Below are 11529 nucleotides of genomic sequence, written 5' to 3' on the forward strand. Positions count from 1 at the left end.
TAGGGTCTACACACTTAAGGTTCAGTGACGCTAGGGTTGTAGAGATATTAGTATGCAGTAACCCTAAAGTTGTTCGGAGTCCCGGATGAGATCCCGGACATCATGAGGAGTTCCGGAATGGTCCGGAGGTAAAGATTTATATATAGGAAGTGTAGTTTCGGCCATTGGGAAAGTTTTGGGGGTCGCCGGTATTGTACCGGGACCACCGAAAGGGTCCCGGGGGTCCACCGGGTGGGGCCACCTATCCCGGAGGGCCCCATGGGCTGAAGTGGGAGGGGAACCAGCCCCTGGTGGGCTGGTGCGCCCCCCCTTGGGCCTCCCCTGTGCCTAGGGTTGGGAAACCCTAGGGGTGGGGGCGCCCCCCACTTGGCTTGGGGGGAAGCCACCCCTTGGCCGCCGCCCCCCTTGGAGATTCATCTCCTAGGGCCGGCGCCCCCCAAGGCCCCTATATAAAGAGGGGGGGGGAGAGCAGCCGCACCCTTTCTCTTGGCGCCTCCCTCTCCCTCCGTAACACCTCTCCTCCCTGCTTGCGCTTGGAGAAGCCCTGCCGGGATCCTGCTGCATCCACCACCACGTCGTCATGCTGCTGGATCTTCATCAACCTCTCCATCCCCCTTGCTGGATCAAGAAGGAGGAGACGTCTTCCCAACCGTAGGTGTGTTGAACGTGGAGGTGCTGTCCGTTCGGCACTTGGTCATCGGTGATTTGGATCACGACGAGTACGACTACATCAACCCCGTTCTCTTGAACGCTTCCGCGCGCGATCTACAAGGGTATGTAGATGCACTCCTCTCTCCCTCATTGCTAGATGACTCCATAGATTGATCTTGGTGATGCGTAGAAAATTTTAAAATTCTGCTACGTTCCCCAACAGTGGCATCATGAGCTAGGTCTATGCGTAGTTTCTATGCACGAGTAGAACACAAAGCAGTTGTGGGCGTCGATATTGTCAATTATCTTGCCGTTACTAGTATTAGCTTGATTCGGCGGCATTGTGGGATGAAGCGGCCCGGACCGGCCTTACACGTACGCTTACGTGAGACTGGTTCCACCGACTGACATGCACTAGTTGCATAAGGTGGCTGGCGGGTGTCTGTCTCTCCCACTTTAGTCGGATCAGATTCGATGAACAGGATCCTTATGAAGGGTAAATAGAAATTGGCAATTCACGTTGTGGTTTTGGCGTAGGTAAGAAACGTTCTTGCTAGAAACCTATAGCAGCCACGTAAAAACTTGCAACAACAATTAGAGGACATCTAACTTGTTTTTGCAGCAAGTGTTTTGTGATGTGATATGGCCAAAGGATGTGATGAATGATATATGTGATGTATGAGATGATCATGTTCTTGTAATAGGAATCACGACTTGCACGTCGATGAGTATGACAACTGGCAGGAGCCATAGGGGTTGTCTTAATTTATTTGTGACCTGCGTGTCAACATATAACGTCATGTAATTACTTTACTTTATTGCTAAACCGTTAGCCATAATAGTAGAAGTAATAGATGATGAGACAACTTCAAGAAGACACGATGATGGAGATCATGATGATGGAGATCATGGTGTCATGCCGGTGACAACGATGATCATGGAGCCCCGAAGATGGAGATCAAAAGGAGCAAATGATATTGGCCATATCATGTCACTATTTGATTGCATGTGATGTTTATCATGTTTTACATCTTATTTGCTTAGAACGACGGTAGCTTAAATAAGATGATCCCTCGTAATAATTTCAAGCCAGTGTTCCCCCTAACTGTGCACCGTTGCGAAGGTTCGTTGTTTCAAAGCACCACGTGATGATCGGGTGTGATAGATTATAACGTTCGAATACAACGGGTGTATGCCAGATTTACACACACAATACACTTAGGTTGACCTGACGAGCCTAGCATGTACAGACATGGCCTCGGAACACAGAAGACCGAAAGGTCTAGCATGAGTCATATAGAAGATACGATCAACATGAAGATGTTCACCGAAGTTGACTAGTCCGTCTCACGTGATGATCGGACACGGCCTAGTTGACTCGGATCATGTTTCACTTAGATGACTGGAGGGATGTCTATCTGAGTGGGAGTTCATTGAATAATTTGATTAGATGAACTTAATTATCATGAACATAGTCTAAAATCTTTACAATATGTCTTGTAGATCAAATGGCCCATGTTGTCCTCAACTTCAACGCATTCCTAGAGAAAACCAAGCTGAAAGATGATGGCAACAACTATACGGACTGGGTCTAGAACCTGAGGATCATCCTCATAGCTGCCAAGAAAGATTATGTCCTAGAAGCACCGCTAGGTGACGCACCTATCCCAGAGAACCAAGACGTTATGAATGCTTGACAGTCACGTGCTGATGATTACTCCGTCGTTCAGTGCGGCATGCTTTACAGCTTAGAACCGGGGCTCCAGGAGCATTTTGAGAGACACGGAGCATATGAGATGTTCGAAGAGCTGAAAATGGTTTTCCAAGCTCATGCCCGGGTCGAGATATATGAAGTCTCCGACAAGTTCTTCAGCTGTAAGATGGAGGAAAATAGTTCTGCCGGTGAGCACATACTCAAAATATCTGGGTTGCATAACCGCTTGACTCAGCTGGGAGTTAATCTCCCGGATGACGCGGTCATTGACAGAATCCTTCAGTCGCTTCCACCGAGCTACAAGAGCTTTGTGATGAACTTCAATATGCAGGGGATGGAAAATACCATTCCTGAGGTATATTCAATGCTGAAATCAGCAGAGGTGGAAATCAAAAAGGAACATCAAGTGTTGATGGTAAATAAAACCACTAAGTTCAAGAAAGGCAAGGGTAAGAAGAACTTCAAGAAGGACGACAAGGGAGTTGCCGCGCCCGATAAGCAAGCTACTGGGAAGAAGCCAAAGAATGGACCCAAGCCCGAGACTGAGTGTTTTTATTGCAAGGGAAGTGGTCACTGGAAGCGGAACAGCCCCAAATACTTAGCAGACAAGAAGGCCGGCAACACTAAAGGTATATGTGATATACATGTAATTGATGTGTATCTTACCAGTACTCGTAGTAGCTCCTGGGTATTTGATACCGGTGCGGTTGCTCACATTTGTAACTCAAAGCAGGAGCTGCGGAATAAACGGAGACTGGCGAAGGACGAGGTGATGATGCGCGTCGGGAATGGTTCCAAGGTCGATGTGATCGCCGTTGGCACGCTGCCTCTACATTTACCTACGGGATTAGTTTTAAACCTCAATAATTGTTATTTAGTGCCAGCTTTGAGAATGAACATTGTATCAGGATCTCGTTTAATTCGAGATGGCTACTCATTTAAATCCGAGAATAATGGTTGTTCTATTTATATGAGAGATATGTTTTATGGTCATGCTCCGTTGGTGAATGGTTTATTCTTAATGAATCTCGAGCGTAATGTTACACATATTCATAGTGTGAATACCAAAAGATGTAAAGTTGGTAATGATAGTCCCACATACTTGTGGCACTGCCGCCTTGGTCACATAGGTGTCAAACGCATGAAGAAGCTCCATGCAGATGGACTTTTGGAGTCTCTTGATTATGAATCATTTGACACTTGCGAACCATGCCTCATGGGTAAAATGACCAAGACTCCGTTCTCAGGAACAATGGAGCGAGCAACCAACTTATTGGAAATCATACATACTGATGTGTGCGGTCCAATGAGTGTTGAGGCTCGCGGTGGCTATCGTTATGTTCTCACCCTCACTGATGACTTGAGTAGATATGGGTATGTCTACTTAATGAAACACAAGTCTGAGACATTTGAAAAGTTCAAGGAATTTCAGAGTGAGTTTGAGAATGAACGTGACAGGAAAATCAAGTTCTTACGATCAGATCGTGGGGGAGAATACTTGAGTCACGAATTTGGCACACACTTATGAAAATGTGGAATCGTTTCACAACTCACGCCGCCTGGAACACCTCAGCGTAATGGTGTGTCCGAACGTCGTAATCGCACTCTATTGGATATGGTGCGATCTATGATGTCTCTTACCGATCTACCGCTGTCATTTTGGGGCTATGCTTTAGAGACTGCCGCATTCACTTTAAATAGGGCTCCGTCGAAATCCGTTGAGACGACACCGTATGAAATATGGTTTGGGAAGAAACCTAAGCTGTCGTTTCTAAAAGTTTGGGGATGTGATGCTTATGTCAAGAAACTTCAACCTGAAAAGCTCGAACCCAAATCGGAAAAATGCATCTTCATAGGATACCCTAAAGAAACTATTGGGTATACCTTCTACCTCAGATCCGAAGGCAAGATCTTTGTTGCCAAGAATGGATCCTTTCTAGAGAAAGAGTTTCTCTCGAAAGAAATAAGTGGGAGGAAAGTAGAACTTGATGAAGTATTACCTCTTGAACCGGTAAGTGGCGCCACTCAAGAAAATGTTCCTGGGGTGCCTGCACCAACTAGAGAGGAAGTTAATGATGATGATCATGAAACTTCAGATCAAGTTGCTATTGAACTCCATAGGTCCACGAGGACACGTTCCGCACCAGAGTGGTACGACAACCCTATCTTGGAAATCATGTTGTTAGACAACGGTGAACCTTCGAACTATGAAGAAGCAATGGCGGGCCCGGATTTCGACAAATGGCTGGAAGCCATGAAATCCGAGATAGGATCCATGTATGAAAATGAAGTTTGGACTTTGACTGACTTGCCCGATGATCGGCGAGCCATAGAAAATAAATGGATCTTTAAGAAGAAGACAGACACGGATGGTAATGTGACCATCTATAAAGCTCGGCTTGTCGCTAAGGGTTATCGACAAGTTCAAGGGGTTGACTACGATGGGACTTTCTCACCCGTAGCGAAGCTGAAGTCTGTCCGAATCATGTTAGCAATTGCCGCATTTTATGATTATGAGATATGACAAATGGACGTCAAAATGGCATTCCTTAATGGTTTCCTTAAGGAAGAATTGTATATGATGCAGCCGGAAGGTTTTGTCGATCCTAAGAATGCTGACAAGGTGTGCAAGCTCCAACGCTCGATTTATGGGCTGGTGTAAGCATCTCGGAGTTGGAACATTCGTTTTGATGAGATGATCAAAGCGTTTGGGTTTACGCAGACTTATGGAGAAGCCTGCATTTACAAGAAAGTGAGTGGGAGCTCTGTAACATTTCTCATATTGTATGTGGATGACATACTGTTGATGGGAAATGATATAGAATTCTTGGAAAGCATAAAGGCCTACTTGAACAAGTGTTTTTCAATGAAGGATCTTGGAGAAGCTGCTTATATATTAGGCATCAAGATCTATAGAGATAGATCGAAACGCCTCATTGGTCTTTCACAGAGTACGTACCTTGACAAGATATTGAAGAAGTTCAAAATGGATCAGTCAAAGAAGGGGTTCTTACCTGTATTGCAAGGTACGAGATTGAGCACGGCTCAATGCCCGACCACGGCAGAAGATAGAGAAAAGACCTAATGTAAACCTTGCCGTAAGTTTGGTAGGAAGGTACCAAAGTAATCCCGGCATGAAACACTGGACAGCGGTCAAGAATATCCTGAAGTACCTGAAAACGACTAGGATATGTTTCTCGTTTATGGAGGTGACGAAGAGCTCGTCGTAAAGGGTTACGTTGATGCTAGCTTCGGCACAGATCTGGATGACTCTAAGTCACAAACCGGATACGTGTATATTTTGAATGGTGGGGCAGTAAGCTGGTGCAGTTGCAAGCAAAGCGTTGTGGCGGGATCTACATGTGAAGCGGAGTACATGGCAGCCTCGGAGGCAGCACAAGAAGCAGTCTGGGTGAAGGAGTTCATTACCGACCTAGGAGTCATACCCAATGCGTCGGGCCCGATGACACTCTTCTGTGACAACACTAGAGCTATTGCCCTTGCCAAGGAGCCCAAGTTTCACAGGAAAACCAGGCATATCAAGCGTCGCTTCAACTCCATTCGTGAAAGTGTTCAAAATGGAGACATAGAGATTTGTAAAGTACATACGGACCTGAATGTGGCAGATCCGTTGACTAAACCTCTCCCTAGAGCAAAACATGATCAACACCAGAACTGCTAATGTAACTAGAATATTGACTCTAGTGCAAGTGGGAGACTGTTGGAAATATGCCCTAGAGGCAATAATAAAATGGTTATTATTATATTTCTTTGTTCATGATAATTGTCTAATGTTCATGCTATAATTGTGTTATCCAGAAATCGTAATACATGTGTGAATACATAGACCACAACACGTCCCTAGTGAGCCTCTAGTTGACTAGCTCGTTGATCAAAAGATAGTCATGGTTTCCTGACTATGGACATTGGATGTCATTGATAACGGGATCACATCATTAGGAGAATGATGTGATGGACAAGACCCAATCGTAAGCATAGCTCAAAGATCGTGTAGTTCGTTTGCTGTAGCTTTTCCAAATGTCAAGTATCATTTCCTTAGACCATGAGATTGTGCAACTCCCGGATACCGTAGGAGTGCCTTGGGTGTGCCAAACGTCACAACGTAACTGGGTGACTATAAAGGTACACTACAGGTATCTCCGAAAGTGTCTGTTGGGTTGGCACGAATCGAGACTGGGATTTGTCACTCCGTAAGACGGAGAGGTATCTCTGGGCCCACTCGGTAATGCATCATCATAATGAGCTCAATGTGACCAAGTGGTTGATCACGGGATCATGCATTATGGTACGAGTAAAGTGACTTGCCGGTAACGAGATTGAACAAGGTATTGGGATACCGACGATCGAGTCTCGGGCAAGTAACGTACCGATTGACAAAGGGAATTGTATACGGATTGATTGAATCCTCGACATCGTGGTTCATCCGATGAGATCATCGTGGAGCATGTGGGAGCCAACATGGGTATCCAGATCCCGCTGTTGGTTATTGACCGGAGAGGCATCTCGGTCATGTGTGCATGTCTCCCGAACCCGTAGGGTCTACACACTTAAGGTTCGGTGACGCTAGGGTTGTAGAGATATTAGTATGCAGTAACCCGAAAGTTGTTGGGAGTCCCGAATGAGATCCCAGACGTCACGAGGAGTTCCGGAATGGTCTGGAGGCAAAGATTTATATATAGGAAGTGGAGTTCCGGCCATCGGGAAAGTTTCGGGGGTCGTCGGTATTGTACCGGGACCACTAGAAGGGTCCCGTGGGTACACCGGGTGGGGCCACCTATCCCGGAGGGCCCCATGGGCTGAAGTGGGAGGGGAACCAGCCCCTGGTGGGCTGGTGCGCCCCCCTTGGGCCTCCCCTGCGCCTAGGGTTGGGAAACCCTAGGGGTGGGGCGTCCCCCACTTGGCTTGGGGGGGGGGGAAGCCACCCCTTGGCCGCCGCCCCCTTGGATATTCATCTCCTAGGGCCGGCGCCCCTCGAAGGCCCCTATATAAAGAGGAGGGAGGGAGGGCAGCCGCACCCTTGCTCTTGGCGCCTCCCTCTCCCTCCGTAACACCTCTCCTCCCCGCTTGCGCTTGGCGAAGCCCTGCTGGGATCCTGCTACATCCATCACCACGCCGTCGTGCTGCTGGATCTTCATCAACCTCTCCTTCCCCCTTGCTGGATCAAGAAGGAGGAGACGTCTTCCCAACCATACGTGTGTTGAACGTGGAGGTGCTGTCCGTTCGGCACTTGGTCATCGGTGATTTGGATCACGACGAGTACGACTACATCAACCCCGTTCTCTTGAACGCTTCCGCGCGCGATCTACAAGGGTATGTAGATGCACTCCTCTTTCCCTTGTTGCTAGATGACTCCATAGATTGATCTTGGTGATGCGTAGAAAATTTTAAAATTCTGCTACGTTCCCCAACACTTTTCAGGTATTTCAGGATGTTCTTGACCGCTGTCCAGTGATCCACTCCTGGATTACTTTGGTACCTCCCTGCTAGACTTATAGCAAGGCACACATCAGGTCTGGTACACAACATTGCATACATGATAGAGCCTATGGCTGAAGCATAGGGAGCATCTTTCATTTTCTCTCTATCTTCTGCAGTGGTCGGGCATTGAGTCTTACTCAACTTCACACCTTGTAACACAGGCAAGATCCCTTTCTTTGCTTGATCCATTTTGAACTTCTTCAAAACTTTGTCAAGGTATGTGCTTTGTGAAAGTCCAATTAAGCTTCTTGATCTATCTCTATAGATCTTGATGCCCAATATGTAAGTAGCTTCACCGAGGTCTTTCATTCAAAAACTCTTCTTCAAGTACCCCTTTATGCTATCCAGAAATTATATATCATTTCCAATCAACAATATGCCATCCACATATAATATTAGAAATGCAATAGAGCTCCCACTCACTTTCTTGTAAATACAGGCTTCTCCAAAAGTCTGTATAAAACCAAATGCTTTGATCACACTATCAAAGCGTTTATTCCAACTCCGAGAGGCTTGCACCAGTCCATAAATGGATCGCTGGAGCTTGCACACTTTGTTAGCTCCCTTTGGATCGACAAAACCTTCTGGTTGCATCATATACAACTCTTCTTCCAGAAATACATTCAGGAATGCAGTTTTGACATCCATTTGCCAAATTTCAAAATCATAAAATGCGGCAATTGCTAACATGATTCGGGCAGACTTAAGCATCGCTACGGGTGAGAAGGTCTCATCGTAGTCAATCCCTTGAACTTGTCGAAAACCTTTTGCAACAAGTCAAGCTTTATAGACAGTAACATTACCGTCAGCGACAGTCTTCTTCTTGAAGATCCATTTATTCTCAATTGCTTGCCGATCATCGGGCAAGTCAACCAAACTCCACACTTTGTTCGCATACATGGATCCCATCTCAGATTTCATGGCCTCAAGCCATTTTGCGGAATCTGGGCTCACCATCGCTTCTTCATAGTTTGTAGGTTCATCATGATCTAGTAGCATGACTTCCAGAACAGGATTATCGTACCACTCTGGTGCGGATCTTACTCTGGTTGATCTACGAGGTTCAGTAGCAACTTGATCTGAAGTTCCATGATCATCATCATTAACTTCCTCACTAATTGGTGTAGGCGTCACAGAAACCGGTTTCTGTGATGAACTACTTTCCAGTAGAGGAGCATGTATAGTTACCTCATCAAGTTCTACTTTCCTCCCACTCACTTCTTTTGAGAGAAACTCCTTCTCTAGAAAGGATGCATTCTTAGCAACAAATGTCTTGCCTTCGGATCTGTGATAGAAGGTGTACCCAATAGTCTCCTTTGGGTATCCTATGAAGACACATTTCTCCGATTTGGGTTCGAGCTTATCAGGTTGAAGCTTTTTCACATAAGCATCGCAGCATCAAAATTTCAGAAACGACAACTTTGGTTTCTTGCCAAACCACAGTTCATAAGGCGTCGTCCCAACGGATTTCGATGGTGCCCTATTTAATGTGAATGCGGCCGTCTCTAAAGCATAACCCCAAAATGATAGCGGTAAATCTATAAGAGACATCATAGATCGTACCATATCTAGTAAAGTACGATTACAGCGTTCGAACTCACCATTATGCTGTGGTGTTCCGGGTGGCATGAGTTGCGAAACTATTCCGCATTGTTTCAAATATAGACCAAACTCGCAACTCAAATATTCTCCTCCACGATCATATCATAGAAACTTTATTTTCTTGTTACGATGATTTTCAACTTCACTCTGAAATTCTTTGAACTTTTCAAATGTTTCAGACTTATGCTTCATTAAGTGGATATACCCATATCCGCTTAAATCATCTGTGAAGGTGAGAAAATAACGATATCCACCACGAGCCTCAATATTCATCGGACCACATACATCTGTATGTATGATTTCCAACAAATATGTTGCTCTCTCCATAGTTTCGGAGAACGGTGTTTTAGTCATCTTGCCCATGAGGCACGGTTCATAAGTACCAAGTGATTCATAATCAAGTGGTTCCAAAAGTCCATCAGTATGAAGTTTCTTCATGCGCTTTACAACGATATGACCTAAACGGCAGTGCCACAAATAAGTTGCACTATGATTATCAACTCTGCATCTTTTGGCTTCAACATTATGAATATGTGTATCACTACTATCGATATTCATCAAGAATAGACCACTCTTCAAGGGTGCATGACCATAAAAGGTATTACTCATATAAATAGAACAACCATTATTCTCTGATTTAAATGAATAACTGTCTCGCATTAAACAAGATCCAGATATAATGTTCATGCTCAACACTGGCACCAAATAACAATTATTTAGGTCTAATACTAATCCCGAAGGTAGATGTAGAGGTAGCGTGCCGATCGCGATCACATCGACTTTGGAACCATTTCCCACGCGCATCGTCACCTCGTCCTTTGCTAGTGTTCGCTTAATCCATAGTCCCTGTTTCAAGTTGCAAATATTAGCAACAGAACCAGTATCTGAAAGTGCTAGTGATCGACTAGAGGGGGGTGAATAGGCGATTTTTATGAAAGTCTTCAAAACATGTAAGTTTCGAAGACAAACGATAGAAATAAACCTATTATCATGCAGCGGAAGGTAGACTACACTAGGCAAACCATAGTCATGTATTCAATGAAGTGAAAGCACAATGACAAATAGCAGCTAGGCAGTAAGGATCAGGTAGGAATATGTTGAGAAGCCAATCAGTACACGTAATCACTTAGTGAAGTCGAATGGTGATGCTATCATACAATGACTTCACAAGAACCAACAGTAAGTAAAGGGAAGGGAAGGATGAAACCAGTGACTCGTTGAAGACAATGATTTGTTGGACCAGTTCCAGTTGCTGTGACAACTGTACATCTGGTTAGGGAGGCTGAGATTCAACTCAGAAGACCTCGTCTTCACCTTATTCCCCTTGAGCTAAGGACACCCAGTCCTCGCCCAATTACTCTGGTAAGTCTTCAAGGTAGACTTCCAAACCTTCACAGACTTCGTTCACCAGCAATCCACAATGACTCTTGGATGCTCAAAACGCGACGCCTAACCGGCTGGAGGATTCACAGTCCTCAAGTGTAATAAGTCTTCAGATCACACAGACAAGAAGACTTAAGTGATGCCTAACACTCTTTGGCTCTGGGTGGTTAGGGATTTATCCTCTCAAGGAATTCTCTCTCAAAGGCTTCGAGGTGGGTTGCTCTCAAACGAGAAAAGCCGTACTTTAACCCTGAGCAGCCAACCGTTTATGGTTGTAGGGGGTGGGCTATTTATAGCTACTAGGCAACCCGACCTGATTTGTCCGAAATGACCCTGGGTCACTAAGGAACTGACACGTGTTCCAACGGTCAGATTTCAAACACACATGGCAACTTTACTTGGGCTACAAGCAAAGCTGACTTGTCCAACTCTGAACAAGATTCGCTCTCATAGTCTTCACTCGAAGACATAGGATTTTGGTTAAGCATCACTTCAGTCATTCTGACTGGTTTTCTTGGACCCGACTTAACAGTACGGTGGTTCCTATGACTCAATAAAGAAGAAAAAGAACTACGAAAGATCTAAGTCTTCGCGCTCCATAGTCTTCATGCGATGTCTTCTCTTGTCATAGTCTTCAAGGTGAATGTCTTCACATACCACCTTTGACTTCAATGTCTTCA

The sequence above is a fragment of the Triticum dicoccoides genome, chromosome 5A, assembly GCF_002162155.2.
Source record: "Triticum dicoccoides isolate Atlit2015 ecotype Zavitan chromosome 5A, WEW_v2.0, whole genome shotgun sequence".
Lineage (NCBI taxonomy): Eukaryota > Viridiplantae > Streptophyta > Magnoliopsida > Poales > Poaceae > Triticum > Triticum dicoccoides.